At 43.4% G+C, this 19,761-nt stretch overlaps 1 long non-coding RNA gene across 1 annotated transcript; it reads left to right on the forward strand.

Moving 5' to 3' along the window:
- Positions 1-9,291: 9,291 nt before the first annotated feature.
- On the forward strand, positions 9,292-12,896 carry LOC137212098 (uncharacterized). The gene is made up of 3 exons (XR_010937358.1): positions 9,292-9,410; positions 9,915-10,128; positions 11,854-12,896. It is a non-coding gene; the product is annotated as an uncharacterized lncRNA (long non-coding RNA).
- The last annotated feature ends 6,865 nt before the right edge of the window (positions 12,897-19,761 follow it).

A 19,761-nucleotide genomic window follows, 5' to 3' on the forward strand; every position in this document is an offset into this window, starting at 1 on the left:
GGAGATCCTGCTTTAGGGTGCTAGCGGTGGTTCCCCAATTTGCCCATGCTGTGGAATGCCTTGAGAGGTGGTGACCAAAATTCATATTCCCTGGCTTCATCCTTCACCTACAGAATTAGAATTTCTGAAGGGGGCTGGGCAGGGAACCTGTGTTTAACAGGCCAATTAGCTGACTCTGTGCCAGTCAGCTGAGGCTTTGATCCCATTTAAAGCAGAGTGACTGGGGGGTGGGAGGAATATGGTTTGGGACTAATGGAACAGCATGTGCAAGTAGAGCAGAGGTGAGGAAGACCTTATTTGGTCAATGGTATGTAGCTAAACCATTTGTTCCAAAAGTATGTTGTTGGTATTTCTGTAACAACTATGTAGAAAGCCTTTATTTCTAGAATTTCTTTGTTCATTTAGTTTGACATTTTTTTTGCCCTAGTAGAAATCAGTGGGGGGAAAACACATGTAGTTCTTGATTTAGGACCCCATTCCAGCAACAACAACAACACACACACACACTGCTGGAATGTATCTAGTTAATATAATAAGAGTTACCTGTTTTACTGGGGATTATGAAGTACCTGATGCAAAGTCTTAGATAAAAGGTAAATTCTTATTTAAAAAAACTAGACTAATAGGTGAATGTTTATTGTATAAGTAAATAAATTTATTTTGCATATACATTTCTCTCAAAATGTATTCATAAAGGCTTTTCATATGATCAGCAGGGATAGAAAAAGTTTTCAAGATGCTTGTGGGGGGAAAGTTACTGTACAGAATTGTAAGCAACTGACCCTCTAAGCCTTGTAACTAGCCAATGATAATGAGTGTTGAAATAAAAGAATGGAGGGATTTATTAATTTTCTCAACTAAGCAGATATTCTAGTTTGATTTTCTGTTTCATAATTAAAGCTTCAAGCCTTCTGACAGATACTAATGCAACACATGTCACCTCTGGTTATTTTCATTTCCTTATCCTTTTTCATTGCTGAATATTTAAAGAAGTCATTCCTTCTGTCTGCATTAACTCCACACCTGCGTGCAAAGATTTCCTTAAATCTAACCTTCCGGTGGAGCTTTTTCTAATTAAATTAAGGGAACTTGTGCTCCCTCTTCAGCTCTTGGTTTAGTAGCCCTTCCTCAGGGAAGCCTTTTCAGATCCCTCAGATCCTGCCCTCCATTAGCATTTGTAATTCTCCTCTTGAATTACCCACCATGTAGTTTTTATTTGTTTAATGTCTGTCTTTTTCACTCCCTTATTCTTCCTGAGGACAGAGACCTCATATATCGACTTCAACAACACCAGATTCTAGTGCATATATATCAAGTTCAACAATGTCAGAATCTAGCACGTAGTAATTGTTCAATGATATTTGTCATGTTAGTGAATAAATATGGACTTTCCTGGATTGAAAGTACCATCCTTCCATTGACCGATAACTTTCAGCATTAAAATTTCTGAATTTCTTCATGTGGGTGCTACAGAAAATGATCCAATCAACTTATTATTTCCTGCGATATATAGATCGTCTCTGTTCAAGAGGCCAGGAGACATGCTTCAGTGTGTTCTCCCAAAGGGTGTGGGGAGCTTGGCAGGCATTTGCTATCTGTGAGTAGCAAGCAGGGGTATACCTGTGCTTTTTAACTCTTTTATACCAGAGTCTGTTGCTTTTCTTTTACTCTACACATGGCTATTTCAACTGAGCAAACATCTATTGAGTATATATTGAGTGCTTAGCACCCTGCTGGGCAAAAAAATGCAGCATTAGATTTGGTCCTTGCCCTCAAAGAACTTATTATTTACCTGAGGAAATGATACACAGACATATAAAACAAGCAGTAGAAGAATGAATAATAAAATGAATGGTACAGACAAGAAATTTAGGATGGCTTCAGAGAAAAGGTAAAAATTAAGTTGTGAAATGTTAAGGATGTGGAACTTAAAATAGCCTTTGAAGAACAAGTAGGACCTGGGTAGTCTGGGAGAAAGGAATAGTATAAAAAAGCTCAGAACAAGGAATGAAAGTTTGCAGCCGGACACCAGCGAGGTGGCCGTTTGCCCAGCTGGTGAAGTCTGGGTGGGTGGCACTGCCTCCAGGCACTTTGCTTCAAAAAGGCCTGAAGGAAGAAGGGGAGGCTTATTCAAACGCCTGGCCCCAGAGTTATGGTTATTGAGCATAGTGAAAACATCACAAAACTTGACAAAATGAAAATAATATCACCAATAGAAATTTGGGGATAGAGATGGGAGGAGGCTAATTACCCCATCTATCAATCCTCACTACAGTCTAACTTAAACATTTTATTCTTTTTTTAAAAAATCTTAGATATTTTAGGAAACAGTGTATCTTATGGTCAATAAATATTTGTCTAAAATGCAAAAGTTTCCCTTCAAGTTGTTTTTCCTGCAGATTAGAATCAGGTAAAATTAAATTTAATATTTATTAAGAAAATAAATAGAATGTCCTCATTAAATTATTTCTATCTAGTTCTCCATTTCCATATCCATCTCACATGCCTAGTGATGTGTTCAATTATGCTCATCAAATGTTAACATTGGTTAGTTCTGAGCAGTGGGATTTGAGGTGATTTACTGCTTTTCTTTTTCTTTGTACTTTTCTGTATTGCTCATTTGAAAAAGTAATGAGTATATATCATTTTGATGAAAGCAATTAAGTCATTACTTAAAAACAAAACAAAACAAAACACATATCTGGCCAAATGAGACAGAAACTTGGGGAGAAGGGCTCACCAGAAAGAGGCAAAGGAAACAAACTTTTCTAATGGTAGTTTGCTGGTAAAAACTCCAAGCTCACACCTTCCCACCCCATTGCTATGTGTAGTCATGATGCTAGACATTTATTTACCCAGCATGGGGGATATAATTGATGGGACTCTCACAGAGTCTTAGCCTGGAAATATTTTGAGTGATGTAACAACCACAATTGTTTGTCTACTCATTCTCCAATGTCCTTATACTCAGAGAAGAGGTCCTGAACCATTCCTGGGGTGAGACTTGATTGGTCCAAACCTTTCCTGGTGGTCTTATTTCTCTTTGCCAGTGATTGGTTAAGCATGAGCATGTGACACAACTCCAACCAATTCGATGTGAGAGGATGATTTCTCAGCAGTGATCGTCTGTGAAAAAGGGATTTTTGCTTTTCAAAAGAAACATTAGGAAATGTCTTCATTTTCCTATCTCTTTATGTTATTGTGTAAGGATAAAATGCTCTGAACTACTGCATCCATCTTAAAACCCCGAAACAATAAACCTGAGGACAAAAGCCACAGGACTGGGAATGGGAGAGTGGAAAGAAAGATTCTTGATTACATAGATCTGGTTGCGGATTAACCCTAGAACTGTTTCACCTATAGTCTTCTTATGTGAGATAATAAACACTGTATGGTTTAAGGAACATTTAGCTTGGTTTTCTGTTCTTGTAACTGAAAGCATCCTAGCAGGTACATGTAGCCCTTGGAAGCACTGTGACGTACATTAGTCTGGCAACAGGAGCGGAAAGAACCTCATAATTTTTTTCTACAACAAGAGCCCAGGCAGAGTTAAAGAAAAGTTCTATGTGTTGCAGTTCCATGAGTTCCACTTTAGACCACATCCACATGCACAGAGGCTGCCGTTTGTTGAACATTTATTCTGTGCTAAGTGCTTATCTTATTAATCCAAATAACAACTGTAGAACTACTTTACAGATAAATAGTCTGAAATACAAGGGCAAGGCCCTGCTAGTAAGTGGCAGAGCCAAGATTTGAATCCATGTCAAAGCTTTCTTTCAACGGATGACATTGGTTCTCAATTGTCAGATTATTAATATTTGTTATAGAGTATATACTTACAAGTAATTTATTACTAATAACCAAGCACCAAGTTAAAAGGAATGCACAAGGGCAGACTCAAGGCTATCCTTACGTAAAGCACCCTCATGAACGTACGTTCCAGTGTGTTCAGTTTCTGCTGGGGGAGACAAGTGGTGGCTCTCTCTTCAACCTCCAGGGAATTGTGTCCATCCTACAGCTCGCCTTATCTGTGCCATATCCCTTGGGATTCTAGCAATTTACCCCTGTGCTAGGGTAAGAAATCTGTTCCTCCAAAGGGTTTTTGTCCGTAGGGTCTTTTTTTTTTTTTTTTTTTTGCGGTACGCGGGCCTCTCACTGTTGTGGCCTCTCTCGTTCCGGAGCACAGGCTCCGGACGCGCAGGCTCAGCGGCCATGGCTCACGGGCCCAGCCGCTCCGCGGCATGTGGGATCTTCCCGGACCGCGGCACGAACCCGCATCCCCTGCATCGGCAGGCGGACTCTCAACCACTGCGCCACCAGGGAAGCCCTTTTTGTTTTTTCTAATTAACTATTTTTAAGACAACCCCAGGCCGGCCTTCTCTGCTGTTGGTAGTACAGCTGGTCCTCTCTTTGCTCTGCCAGCTCTAGTCAGCCTCTTATGTTTAGATTTTTACTCCAGAAAAGTCAGATGCCAGGTCCTATTTCCCCTAAATTTCAGAGGACCCATATCAAACTGGTGGGATAGGTTTCTTGAAATCTCCTCTTACTCAGGCTTAAAGTAAGGGGGAAGCACTCCCTCCGTCACCCATGAGCTGCAGCAATCACCAATGACTTTCTAATACAGTCTTTGCATCCCCTTCACCTCCCTTATAATCCTCCAGGGAGATGAGGGACTAATGTGGCAGAGCCAGGGCCATGCTATCCCAGATTTTCCTGCGAAGGTGGGCTGGTGTCTCTAGAGTAGGTTTCTCAACCTCAGCCCTGTTGCCATTTTGGGCCAGATAATTCTCTGCTGTGAGACCTGCCCTGTGCATAGCAGGACGTTTAGTAGAATCTCTGGCCTCTACTTATTAGAGGTCAGTAGCATCACCCCAGTTGTAACAACCAAAAATGACTCCCACATTGCCAAATGCCCCTTGGGGGGCAAAACCACCCTCATTTGAGAAGCTTTCCTTTAGAGTCTTGTTTTACTGTCAGCCTGTGGCCCTCCAGAGAGCCCCCATTTTGCATTCTGTAGCAGATGGCTTCTAATGTCAGAAAGTGTTCCTAGAGCCAGGCTGGAAGTGGACCCCCAAAAGACAATAAATAGCCACATTTGTAGTAAGCTAAGTCATCAGCTGTAATCATTTCTATTTATTTCCTTTTTCTTGCCTCTTTAGAAAAGTCTTATTTACGTCTTGCAACCTCACCTCAGCTGTGGCATAGAACATCAAGAGGAAACTGGGGGTGGTGACACTTGGGCCTGGGGGAGGGAGTACAGCCGCCTTCCCTTGACCTGTCCCAGCAAAGCCAGAGTGGGTTGTGGTGAGGTTGATCCTCAGAGAGCATTCACAGAAAACACCACTCTGGCCTTCAATATCCTGCTGCTCTTCCCACAGGGGGAAAATCTCCCTTTGCCCTCAAACCACCCAGGCAGATATGGATTTCTTTGTCTTTATTTTTTGGAAACTAACAGTTTTGATAATGTTCTATTAGGATTGGACAAGCAATAAGAGCCACAGAGTGTGGAGCAGAGCTGCTTGAATTTGTCTCGCCTTAGGTCAGGTTTGTCCCAGAGACCTGGTGTAGAGCTGGGTCCTGCCATGGGGGAGGGGCAGAAAGCAGATGGTGGTGGCCGGACAGTCTGACGGGAAGCATTCTTTCAAAGAAGATTGTTTTTTTCCCAACTAAACACATCTAATAGATGGTCATGGAAGATAGACGAGCAAGGGACACTTGTGACCAAGTCTGTACAGCCCAATAGCAAGATCCCTCAGTGAATCCTGACCTCTGCCCTCTGCCTTCCTTTCTGTTGCCAGTTGAGGGAACCTGCCTTGCTGTTGTCAGCTCTGATCCTAGAGACCAAAGTCACAGCTTCAACAATATAAACCTGAACATAGGAACTACAAGCAGACGCACCTGCGTTTTTTATTTTTAGTGAAATAGAAGTGGATCATTTGATGTACAAGGACAAGGCTATTCAGACATGAGAGGTGATTGATAAGAGTAAAGGCTCAGAGGCAAACATAAGAGTGACAGACAGATGCTGCCCGAAGAAAAATTATATAGCCATACCAATAGAAGAATTGGTAGGAAACAGTAGGAAAATGCCTGGAAAGACAGAAAAGGAACAGATTATGAATATAATATCCTATCTGGTGTGCAGCTATTTTATATGGGCCATTCTTGATAAGATCTAAGAAATTCCACGTGATGGTGGAGTTTTTGGAGAATGGGGAGGAAACTGGGACCCGGCCCATTGCGATAGATTGTGGTCCTTGCTTTCCCAATAGCCATTTGCCCATATCTTCCCCCCCACCACCCCTCGCCCCACAGGTATCAGGCAGAGATTTCATTCAGGGAGTGAATCATGATTGTCCTTAACCTGTTTTCATTTTCACTAGTGATTGGTCTACAAATAGACAAGAGACCCAGTTCTACCAGTAAGATCCAAGGGGAAATCTGCAGAGTGCTTCCCTTCCTGAATAAAAAGGGAGTCTAGCAAGGACAAAAGTTGTGCCTCTGCCCTTTCTTCCTTGCTGGGATGCCAGTGAGAGAACATGATACCTGAAGTTTTGCTAGCCAACTTTGGACTCTAGGCTGACAAATATCTGAATGAAAAGCCAATACACAGAGGATGGTAGAACAGAAGAATGAAAGAGTTTGGGCCCTCAAGGGTACCTTTGAGCTGCTGAACTACCCTGAAGCCACCCACCCCTTCAGACCCTTGTGAGACCAACAATGAAGCCATGGCTTATTGTTTCCTCGTGTTCTAACTCATGCTAGGAAATACATCAACAACTTTTATATATTTCCTATTTCTTTAAATGATCTATTAAACCAAGTTCTTAGGAAATGACTTACGTTAAAAAAAAAAACTTTTTTTTTTTTTTAATCCTGAGAGTTAAGCAAAAGGTTATGGAAAAATGGAATTCTTTACAAAAATAACATACTGCATACATACTTGCTTGATATTGTGAGAAACACTCAGGCTTAAAGAAACATTTTATGATGTCTGGTTTTGTTGATCTTGGACATGGTTATCTTACTCTCTGTCAACTGATGAATTCCCACTGAGAAGCAGCTGCTTACTTTCCCCCCCCCCCTTTTTGTTCTGACAATGCTAACGATCCCTTGTATGACAGACAGAAAAGAATGCAGGAGACAAATGGGGAAATGCATTCAGTTCACATAAGCATTTAATGAGTCAATCTAGATTACAAACCCCTTACTGGCAAGGTTATATCTTTGTAGTGATTTGTTCTCACCTACCTCTCTTATTGTTTACTTTCTCTCTGCCAACAACAGTAGTCACAGAGTTTAGAGTGACTTGCTATTTGTCAATAGAGATTTAGTGGCCTGAGCTGTGGCTTTTGTTCCAGCTAGATATTTTCATGTAGTTTAGATTAATAAAACATGAAGGAATTTCTAGTATAATGCATGTGCTGTGCTTTGCTCTTTGGTTGCATATTAATTATGTGCATATATCTTCCTTCTAAGAAAATAGAATCACACATCACTGAGCTCTAACTTGCTGTCCAAGTTCCTGTTTATTCTTCCTCTATTTTTTTTTTTTAGTAGAAAATATGTAATAAAAATAAGGATGGGCACTTTGGTTTTTGTTGTTGCTAATAACAGAAAATTATTAAAGCAGCTCTTTTTCTCATCCTTCATCATGGGAAAGAGCTATGCTAGCAACTCCTGGGACTGAAGGTCATGCTGCCTAGCTTTGTGGGGACAGATGGCCATTGCTCATCATGTTAGCAAGAAGCTTGATGCTGACTTCTGGACATCAGCTGCTCACTATGTATATTAAGTGATAATTTAGCTTCAGGTGGCACTAGCCCTTGTGCTGTCTGATCTTCTGCCATCTTAATGGAAAATGTTTGGACAGCAGTACCTTACTTTCTTGTACTCCATTGTGAGACAAAAGCAGACTCTTCAGTGAATCTAATAATGATAATAATAAACAGTATTGCTTCTGATCATTTGGATTTTGCTTTGCCGACTAGGTATTCTGGATTTAAAAAGCCTCAAGGGGCAAATTTGTGAGTTACTGGTGGGGGGGGGCGGCAAACAACAACAACAACAAAAACCTTGTGAAAATAAAGCCACAGGAGCACTTGGGCTGGGGCTGGGGTGGGAGGAAGGAGCAGAGCAGGGCAGGGGTTGGGGGAAAGCGTCAGGAGCTGGACTGTTACTTGGTGTCAGAAGAATATTATCTTCTTTGGTTGTTGTGGCTTTATTGATGTATTCTCTGCTTCTGAAGTACCTTAAAGTTCTCTAGATCAGCTATATCATTAATTCTTATTGCATTCTAATAAGTTAGTGTTTCACAGGTAAATGGAAGAGCCAGGCACATAGCACAGGTGAGTCTCCTTGGGTGATGTTCATTATTTGTCCCAGTTAGAGAGTTATAGAAAAATTCATTTATTTCATTTCATAATTTATTTATATTCCTTACCACATTCCACAATGGATTGGATGCAGTATCTACACTATATATTGTATAATAAGAGAGAAAATATAAATATAGAAATCAGAGCTAGAGAAAACATGGATAGGATTGGAAGACCGTAATCCAAGATAGCATGGAGATGCACAGGTCATAAAATCTGAAACTGCTAGCAAATTTGGATCTAAGTTTCCCGGTTACCAGATGCAAAAGGAAATATGTAAAATATTCTCCATTTCAGAATTCACATTTTCATGGTAAAAAACATGCTACTTTTAAAAAAGATGCAGATTTTTCCTAACTCTCAGGTCTTAATAAAATTTCAGAAGTAAGTAAATAAAATAAATTTCTGTTGTTGAAGCCACTCAGCTTAGGGGACACTGTTTTGGCCACCCTAGCAAACCATAGCTAGGATGGAACTATGAAAACTACAACTCCAGCCATGTGCAGAATCGTGCCCGATCCCTCTTTCCTTTCCTGAAGCTCTCCTGACTGATTTTCTCAGACGCTCCCCTCATACAGCATTCAAAAAGCAGGGGTGAGCCTGAGAATCCCCCCACCCCCCGTGCCCCCTCACAATAGCTGTGGAGGTAAGACCTAGGCAGTGAATAAAAAGGAAGTTAGTGGTTTGCTAAGGTCAGGCCCCACGCTTAAAAAAGAAACCAGGCTTCTCTCCACACCCCACCAGGATATTAACCATGGAACCAATATCATGTCTAGTAATTTGTTTCTAGCTTACAAGGAAATACCTGTGGGAAGCAACCTAAATTCAGTAGTATATTCAACATACCGAACAAAGAAGTCGGTGAGAGGGGAAGGAGGCTTACTTGGAAGAGGGGCATTTTCAATATCTGTATAACAAATTGTGGAGGCGGAAGTGGAAGTTCCTCTGAGAGCTAATGAGTGTACTCTGGAGCCCTTCTCAGGAGATATTTTTAAGGCCTCCACTCCAGGGATGGGCTAGGACTACAGGATGGTAAGTGCCTTCTACTTTGCAAATATATGCAAATACATTATTTCATTTCAGTTTCACAACATTCCTGAAAAGTCATCATTCCTGATTAAGAAATTGGGACTCAGAGATTAAGTGATTCGTCTAACTGGAGCCACAATTTGCCTGAAACCAGGTATATTCCCCAGGGCCTGCCAACTAGCCTGTTTCTGCAAAATAGGAAAGGAACAGTACTAAGGGGAGTTCCTTACAGCTCTGGAGCCAGACTTTTGGCTCAAATCTCCTTGCAGTCGCAAGTGTGTTTAATACCTCTTTGCTTTGGTGTCTTCATCTGCAAAACGGGAATGACGACATTATTTACCTCAGACTCGTGAAATTGCGGTGAGATTAAACGATGTACAGCGTTTGAGCACTTTAGAACATTATGTGGCATATAGGGAGTGTTCGGTGATGGTTTATCATTTTTACTGTCTGGTTGCTTTTCTCCACACTCCTCTGGATCTCTTTCTTTTCCTTCCTCTCCTACAGGTCTTTTTTTAGTCCAAATTTTACCCTGCAGCACCACAAAGCACATCACAGATCGATAGTCATCTCAGGGAGGAAAGTTCAATCCCAGCTCTCCTATTCTACTCGCGTCCCTGGAATCTGGGACCAATTCTCGTCATCCCGGGCAATAGGTAAATCTGCAAAGGAAAGCTAATTCTAATCCTTTCCCTCCTGGGACCTCTTAGCATGGATTCAGGTGTGTGGGTTCTTTTGTTTGTTTGTTTCTTTGTTTTGTTTTTTAAAGCAGAGCCACTTTCACTTTCGAGGGGCCCGAAAGTATTTTCATGTCAGGGTTCGGATGAGCCCCAGCCTCTCTCTCTATCAGGCTCAGGATCCTGCTGGGCCACTTTCTCTCCCTCTTGGGAACCCGTCGCCACCCCGGGCGGGGAGGGTGGGCCGAGAGGCGCGCCGGCATCTCCGCGACCCGCCCAGCCACTCGCGCCCGACAGAGGGGGCTTCGGGAGCGGGGCTGAGACCCGCAATGGGACGGGATTACAAACGGCTTGATGCCCGGCGAGGGCACAGAGAGGGGATTAAGGCCCCGCTGGTGAAAGGCGGGGACGGGCGGCTGATAACGCGGCTGTGAACCCGGCGCATTCCTCTCATTTCTGCCACGATCGCCGTGGTGCGAGCGGGAGCAGCCGGGGAGCAGTCCCGACCCCGGGCGCCCTCCCGCCGCGCTCTCCGCGTCCACCCGCCGGGCCTCCGCGAGCGCGGGCGGAGAGGCGCGCGGCACTCACTTTGAACTCTCACTGCGCTCGCCAGCTGCACAGCATCCGGGCTAAGCTGCTGGAGGTTTAAAGGAGGCTGTACGTGAAAGAGGTGGATCAAGACATGCAAAAGAGAAAACCCCAAGCGTATGCTTGAATTTTCTGAAAATGCAGATTCCGATATGATGGGATAGGTCTTCTGCAAACCGTTCAATGGCTCCTTTAAGCAGGAAAGCAATCTTCTCTATGATTTTTACAGTTAAGAGGCCGAGGGTGAGAAAAGTTATAAATTCTAGGATTAGAATAGGGTCTCTGGCTTTCTATTACACCTACCAAAATACTAAATGTGCAAGTTGGTTGCTGGGAGCCACATGAGCTCAGGTCACATTTTCCCTCTGTCAGTGTAGCCTTTGGTTATTCAGAATGCTGGAATGGGCTATTGTATTTGGGTGAGTGGGAGAGAGAGAAGGGATATGTGTGTGTGTGTGTGTGTGTGTGTGTGTGTGTGTGTGTGTGTCTGTCTAAGGACCGAAGTACTTAGCTTTAAATTTTCAACGCCTGTGAGTGGTATAAAGAAAGATAAATTCGTAACTTCCAACCCTTGCTGCATTTCAGTGGGCCGTGTGAATTTCAAATTCCCTTTAGCTAGAGATAAAGGGTAGGGCAGGAGATTGTAGGCTGTGGGCAGTAGGGTGTGGCTCCACGGGTATGGCCCCGGGCTGAGACAGAACAGTGTGTAGCTGGGCATGTGGCCTCCCCTACCCCATGCTGTGGGGTGTTCACCGCCCCCTCCCACCTGGCTCTCCTCGCCCAAACATCTCTGCTCCAAGCTTACAGGTAAGGTGTAGAGCACTCCTACTAAAAGCAGGTGGGGTTCTAACAGTGATTTGACTTCTGACAAATCAGGTGAATGAGAATCTTTGCAATCACTTACTGTGGTTGCACGTTACCTACCAAATGTATCCTTATAAATGACTGCAGTGGAAAGGTAAATCAGCTAAACTGTGTGTCTAATTCCTTTCAAAAAAATATGTATGGATTACCTCCTCTCTGTCAGGCAATTCCTCTTGTTGCCTTTTTATGGAAGGCAGGAGGCCGTGAGCTTTACTCTGTGCTCTGAGATTAGGAGGGCAACACTCTAAGATGCTGGTCTTTCTCATATTTATACCCTTACTATACTCTCTTGCTTTATTTATTAAATGTCTTTTTAGGGCTGTTCCTAAAGAATGTCATGTTCAAGAACGAGTCAAAGCAGCTCAATCTTTGGTGCTGCTGGAGGAAAGAGGCATTTTGCTATAAACTAAGATCAGTATGCAAAAAAAAAAAAATTAGTCCACCGGGCAGAAGACTCATGGACCACTTACATATATACTCCCACGTGCCACACTGCAAAACAGCAGAGAGGGGATGGACGCCACAGAAGAGAATGGAGGGACTTCCCTGGTGGTGCAGTGGTTAAGAATCTGTCTGCCAATGCAGGGGACATGGGTTTGAGCTCTGGTCTGGGAAGATCCCACATGCTGCAGAGCAACAAAGCCCGTGTGCCACAGCTGCTAAGCCTGTGCTCTAGAGGCCGCGAACCACAACTACTGAGCCCGTGTGCCACAACTACTGAAGCCCATGTGCCTAGAGCTCGTGCTCTGCAACAACAGAAGCCGCCACGATGAGAAGCCCTCCCACAGCACCAAAGACCCAACAAAGCAAATAAAATAAAATATGAAAAATAAAGAAGAGAATGGAGAGAGTGGTGCTGCTTTTTCTTACATGCTTCTTCTAATTTTTTAAAGAAGTTTTTCTTGGCAGTTATTTTACATTTTACAATAACGTCATCACCTATTTAACTCTAAATTTTACTTAATCAATTACTTACCATACTTCTTATACAGTTTGCTTCACTCTATTTAGGAATTTTTGTTGCAATTTAATTTTTGTTTTGGCAGAGTACTTCCTTGAGTGAGTTTTTCAGAAAGAGAATAAAATGGGATACACTTAAAATCCTTGCATAACAAAAATATTTTTAGTTTCCCCTTACATATGAATAATTTATGGTCAGGTATAGAAATCTTGGATCAGACAACTTTTTTCTAGAAAGTCTGAAAACGTCACTCACTGTCTTGTAGTTTTAGGGTTGAGTATGAGATGGTGCCAGAATGATTTTCTTTGCTTTAAAGGAGGAGTACTCTCTGAGAGCTGTAAGATTTTCACTGGAAATGAAAAATTGTCCCAAACCCAGTCTGGATTGAACTTTTTGCATGGTGTGTTTCTCAAGTTCCTTCTGGGAAGAAGTTAATATCCCTGATAAAACACTTGAGTAATTTAAAAATAAACTTTAATGAGCTTAAAGAGAGCCTGCCTCTGGGAGATTAGTTTCCCACCCACTTACCCGACTGTCTGTCAAGAATCTAATGATCTTTAACCAGGGCTTCTATTCTAGTCCCTCCTTTTTTCCTAGTAATGTGTCCACCAAGAGAGGAATCTTTAAATTGGTCTGTTTCTGGACACTTCCTTTGAAGCAAGTGCACATAACTCAACTTTCTGACTTCTTTTTCTTTTTAACCTTTATTTTTGGGGTTCAGAAAGCTCCCTGGGACAAGACTGTAAAGAGACACTGCTGTTGATGAATCACAAGAAAAGGAGGCACAAGAAGGCCATTAATTTGTTCTAGATTTTTAAACTGCAAGTAGTGGGGAACCATTGAGGTTCTGGAAGAGAGGGCTTTGGGGAGATAGTTCTGGTGATGGTGTGCATGCCAAAAGCACAGACATACTCATACTATAAAAGGCACCCTACAACTGCTTGTCAAAACTCTGGACTTGAAGAGCTGGTAGTAAGAGCTGGTTGGAACCATGCTTTCACTTACCCCAGTGGTTGCAAACTTTAACCCCCCTCCAGACCAGCCGAATCAAAATTCCTTGGGGTAGGATTCAAGCATCGTGACTGTTGTTTTGTTAATGTGCACAAGTGGTTCTAAGTGCAACCAGGGTTGATAACTAGTGTAAATATTTTTCTGCTACTGGACCCCTATCCACTATTCTTTCCAGGTACAATTCCAACTACTCCTACCTTTGTTCAATTTCTCCTACAACTTGTTGCCACAGAGTATCTTCATTGACTTAGATGTATTATTACCCACTTTAATCATCCATGCAACAACTATCTGTAGAACATTTATGCCAGGACTATGCCAAATGGCGGCACACATGCACTGGGGGGATTCCATGACAGTTTAGTGTCCTCTTCCCTTTCTGACTTGGGTCCCAAAGGCACTGCTCCAAGCTCTCACTGCCATCACTCCCTGGGACAGAGAATGCCTTGCTTGTCCCTGGATCCTTCAGCATAGTAGTGTCCCACCCTCACCCCCAAATTTTCTGCTACCCAACTCTGTGTGCTTCTTATTCCTTCACTGCATCTCTGTCTTGTTGGAGGCGATAGGTAAGTAGGGGCAGCAAGCCTCCCGAAACAATCCTTTACTGGGGCAAAACTACTTTGAACTGAGTCTTTAGTCCATGCAGTACACAATAACTGGAGACTCAGAATGAACAAAACGCCCACGTGAATATAGAAGGAAAAAACTGCCACAGAGATTGACTCTCAGAGCCTCTTGGCCCATATAACATTCCTTCTTTCTCCGATATTCCAGTGCTTTCTGTTGTCTTTCTCATGAATGAGACACTGCATCCCTTTCTCCTTTTCTTCTTTGGGTTGTCGGAGCCAGGAAGCACAACAGAGCGACTGGGAATACAGTGTATATTTGGCTGAGTATAAAAGGAACATATGATTTTGTGGTCAATTTATTTTCACCTCATTCAGTCTCAGGGGTACATGGTTTTCGCCTCATTGATTTTCTGTGTTCATTGACTTGAAGCCTGCTGTGTACGGGAGGTTGCTTCATGTCTTCTTAAGCCATCTTTTTTATTGTCTTGGCAACTCTCTGCCTTAAGCTTGAACTAGTTTGAACTAATCTCAGTGGTTTACTTACTTGACATGACACGTCTTTTTAGTAGAAGTATTATATACTCTTTAATGTTTGTGCTATAAATATTAGAGTTTGAAGGGATCTTACAGATCATTCTAGTCCAGCTCCTTCATTAAATATGAAGATACTGAAGACCAGGGAGGTTGAAGGATTTGCCTAAGGTCACAGAGCCAGAAAAGCGGCAGAGCTGCCTCCTTAGAATGGAAGGAAGGAATGAAAAATATAGAGAGGCGGGACTGGAGGAAAAGAAATGAAAGAATTTTACTCCAGATATATCAGTTAGGATGCTTTTGGCTGCAAGGAACAGAATATTTGACTCAAACTGGCTTAAGTCATAAGGGCATTTTTCATGTCACACATACATCAGGAAGTCCCAAGCTAGGAAGGCTCCTGGAGTTCTATGATTAGGGCTCTGACTCCACGTCTCAGCCCATCTCTGTTTGTTGGCTGACTTAGCCCATCTCTGTTTGTTGGCTTTGTTCTCAGAATGGCTTCCCAGCAGCAACAGGGGCAATGCGCTTCCATGTCCACACCCAGATGGAGAGACAGAGAGAGGGAGGGAGGGAGGGAGAGGGAAAGAGAGAGCGGGAATCAGAAGTCCTTCCCTTCAGGCTGATTGGGCCAGCTTAGGTCACATGCCCACCCCTAGGCTAGTGATAGTAGCTGAAGGAAAGCCATGGGTTCTTGTCTGTGTTCCTGAGCCAATCTCTGGCCACAGAGCCAGAGACCTACCTATATCACTGCCTACCTCTGGAGATGGGGTTGGGGTCAACTTCTCAGGTGTTGCTTAAGCTTCATGGGGGAGAGGTTGATCAGGTTTCCCTTAGAAAGAAGAGAGGGAGGGGTGGAGGGGTTGTATAGGCAACCAGAAGCATCTCCTACACCAGAAACCATTAGGCAGTAACTTCCACGCAGATAGCACATGGCACAGAGCCCACATTCAGTAGACAGCAAACGACCAGCTCTTGGTGCTGTTTTCCTTACTATTTATTAAAGCCTGGTGACGTGGAGGATGAACTATACCTATGTTGGGGAGGGAGGTGATGAAGTTGGAAGAGAGCAAGCCATGCCTGTTCCTGCCTGTGTAAACTCTGTCCTGTGATGTGAGTGGCCAGACGGAAAGAAAATAGGCTTTCCTTCATGCTTTGAGGGCGCTACCTTGAGAAGGGGTGCCTGGGTCAGAGTCCTACCTTAAGATGCTTTCCTTAGTGCCTGAGCCATGTGGAAACTTCAGTCTGAGTAGGGGTCCTTGCTGCCTCCAAAGGATTTGAACTAGCACGACCAGAAGGAAGATTAGGGGCCTCACATGAAAATTTCCTCTTGAATTAACTATAAGCAACTCTTGCCAAAAAGTGATCCTTTCAGGTGGGGTTGGCAGTGGGTGTCACCTATTGGAGTGTTAATGAGGCTCCCAACCAGCCCTGTGCTTGCCCTGCTCCTGGCTTGGGCTTTTTCCTTCTTTCTCAAGTTTTTATTTATTACCATCCATGAATGCTAGTCTCAGGGCAGAATTCCCTCCCCACCAGATGCATTGTTTTGACTTAAGGCCATTCCTGGAACTTTTTACTATTCTGAGCACTACTCATCTCAACTTATTGTCCTGGCCTTTCGTGGCTGCCCCATTGGCTGTGTTTGATGGAGAGTGCTTTGAGGCTTGTGGAAGGCATTTCTGAGACACTTGCAGTTAGATAACATCCCTGGGTCTCAGGGATCCTTTTTTAAGCATCACCACCATCTACATTAATCATCCTGTTTTTGATGCATAGACAAAGGATGTGGAAGAGTTTCTGTAGGGCTTGGGGTGGGGGGCTGTTTCTAGGAGCTGTTTCTTCCAGTCTGAGTTGCGGGGGCAGTGTGGAAAAGCTTCTGGCTCCTGAATTACAATAAGGATTTGAATCAAGAGAGCCCACAAAGATTCTGCCCATAAAGCTGCTTCACTCTCATTTTCTTTTTTTGGAAGCAAGGCCCCAAGTACTAATGTTTTCCCCCACTGTATGCAATTATGCATGTAGAGTGCAAAAAGAGGGGAGACTCAGAAATTATTCCATCTCTCTCTCTCTCTTTTCCTAAATAACTTGCTTGAGTTCTCAGAACCTTGGGGAGCATAGGCAGATCTGTTCTGAGTCTGGTGATACTCGTTTACGAGGCTGTGATGTTCTGTCATTCTCTCAGGCTTGCTGCCCCTGAAGCCGTTGTCTTTAGTTTCTCCTGCTGAATGTTCTGATGTCTTCACTGGCTGGCTCAGTCTAGCCCCAAGTTCTGAGCCAATCCTGGCAATAGAAATGTATCTGCAATCTCAGCCCGATCTACCATCCAGTACCTCGGAGAACTAAATTAAATGCCCTGCAGATGCAGGACACCGTTGCTATGCCACGTCTGCTAACTTGCACACCTGTCGATGTCCTTTGCTGCCAACCAGCCCGAAGGGTAGGCCCTGATCTCCTGTTTGCCCCCAGAGTTGTTGCATGCCACCACACCCTACGATGCTCCATTCGTCAGATGCCTGCTTTGTTCTAGCGCTCCTATCTCCAATAGCCTCTACCAAGCAGAGTCCTGCCCTGAGCCTTAGCCTGCTGGATGGACTTCGTATCACACGAGGCTCCTTCCTCCCTGGTGCAGATCCACGCCCTATGCCTTCCCGCACTTGGTCAGCAGTCTCAGCATCCGCCTGGTTTCTGATTCCTGAGGGCAGGATGACTGCCTGGGTTAGTCATCTGTTGAACAAACCCAGCTGGTGCCTGTCTGTGTCATGCCTGAAGGGCAGGCCCTTTGACATTGTATCGTGGACTGATGGTAGAATATGAGTGCTGTAACGCCTGGACAGTGTGAGGTGTTTCAAGGGTTTCAGGTGTCCATGTGTCTATCATAGACTGAATGTAGATTGAATGTGGACCGAATGTGGAATGTCTTAAGTAAATATACACATTATGTTTTAAAAATGTGTGTAGCTCCTTCTGTGTCTAATTTAGTTAGACAAAAATCCATTTAAAGGTGCTACTGAATTCATAGCATCTTTTTGTCATTCAATGGATGAGAATGGATCCATTCTCAATCAATGGATACCAAAAATATAAGTACAACACAATAAGATGTTGAAGTCCAAGAAAGGCCTCTTTTGCAGTTACAGCACTTTCTGCACTACCCTGTTCTCACTGATCTGCTAACTCCTCTGGGTTGCAATACTCTGACTGCAGGGCACAACTCCCAAGAAACACTTCATTCTGCATCAAAGGTGAACCCTTGCTGGTGGTTTTTCCTGCCAGCTACTAAATGTAGGGACATCAGTGTTGATGCCTTCTGAGCTAGCTCCATAGTTATCTTAAGGCACGTTGACTCCAGAGTTTTACTGACCCCAGAGCCACTAAATATGATGCAATTGCCTCATAGTTTCTAAAATATTATGAGTCACCATCCATATAAATATCCCATTCTGTAGGAATGAAAAGAACAAATAACTTCTAAGTTAATATTTTGCCAAGGCTAACCCAGATTTGACCAGACTGTAAATTCTTGATGGAAGAAGCTGGTATTCTGAACCTGTTCTCATCCCCCACCCCCCACCATCCCACTACATTCCCAGTGTATCCAGGTGTAACTCTGATATATTGGATTCCAAGGGAAAGTCCCTGAGTTCTGGGTCTGAGAGAAGCCTGGTCTTGAATCCAATATAATCTTCTAATGGCTCTCTGAACCTCTGAAGTTATTACAGAGGAAGAGTGGCTCAAAGCTGTAACAAAGGATAGGTGGGGCAGGGATTGGAATCCCAGAAAGCTTTTTCAGCACCCGGGCCCACCCTCAGGCCCAGGGGAGCTGTCCCTGGTGTTGAAGCGGACCATTGGAACCCATCTCTCCAGTGGGGGAGTGTTGTATAAATAACGCCCATGTCTCCTGAAACTCCGTTGTCCTAAGTGGAGGGAAGTCCTAGATGGAATTTGGTGAGCCCATTCAGTCTGATATGGGGTCCATTGCCCTTGGCCCACCCTTTCTGAGTCAGTGTGCAAGCACAGGAGAGCCAGCCTGTTGGGGAGGAGAGAAGCAAGGCCCTGAAGATGCCACCCCATCACTGTCATGCCTCAGAGGACAACTCCTGAGCTCCGAGAGAGATGACGACAATAACAGAGTTCCCTTGTTCCTGCCCTTTTAGGAAGAGCTCTTCCAGGAGCTTGGGACAATGTTTTATGCCTCTCTTGTCTGGACTGCGAGAAAAGCCAGGACAAGTAAGGTGATCTAGCCTGCTGTAACAATGACATCTGTCTTCAGACTGTATTTTGTGCTACAAATGCAGTGGAGACAAAGCTGACATGGTGCTTACCTTCATGAAGCTTATGGTTTGAAGGAAGACACAGGAAAAAAAAAAAAAAGAAAGAGAAGTAAATGAACAAATAAATAATTACATATTCTGATAAGGAAACAAAATGTGCAAGGAGAGAGTGACAGTGGACTTGCTTTAGACAGTCATATTTATCACTGAGTTATAAAGGATGAGAAGGAATCTGCCTACTCATGAGTGCTGGATAAAATCCCTTTGGGCTGAGGGAAAAGTGGGTTCAGATGCCCTGGGGCAGGAAAGAGCTTGTTCCTTTGATGAATTTAAAGAAGGTTTTTAGGAGAAGAGGTTGTAAGAGCTACAATCCTAACATCACCCAAGGGCAGGAAGAAATGCCCAAGTGAAGATGAACAAACTGAATAACTGAAGTTAACTAGTAATATGAAATTTAATTCCAGTTATTATTTCAAAGGGAGGTAAAAATTCTCAGGAATCTGTCTTATCAGACTGACCTTGAATTTTGCTGCCTAGTTTTACATTGACTTTCAGCAATTTGTGATTTTTATTACCAAATAGAATTCTATTTTATACCATGACACGTGCCTTAAAAAGCAGGAGAGAACTGTATTCTCAGTGGGGGAAAAATGACTAGAAAGAGGAAGTCTTAGGAAAAAAAAAAAGCAAAGAAGCAAGCCAAGGCAGAGACAAAGCTCTTATCTGCACAACCCCAGATTCTGGTCAGGAAACGCTCAGAGAGATCAGAGACAAGTTGTAATCTGTTATAAACAGATGGGGAGACATAGAGGGCTGCTGTTGGTGGAGGGGCCTGGGAAGAGCCTAAGGGATTGGCTTGGGGAATGGAATTTTCTAGGCCAG

The sequence above is a fragment of the Pseudorca crassidens genome, chromosome 2, assembly GCF_039906515.1.
Source record: "Pseudorca crassidens isolate mPseCra1 chromosome 2, mPseCra1.hap1, whole genome shotgun sequence".
In the NCBI taxonomy this organism is placed as follows: domain Eukaryota; kingdom Metazoa; phylum Chordata; class Mammalia; order Artiodactyla; family Delphinidae; genus Pseudorca; species Pseudorca crassidens.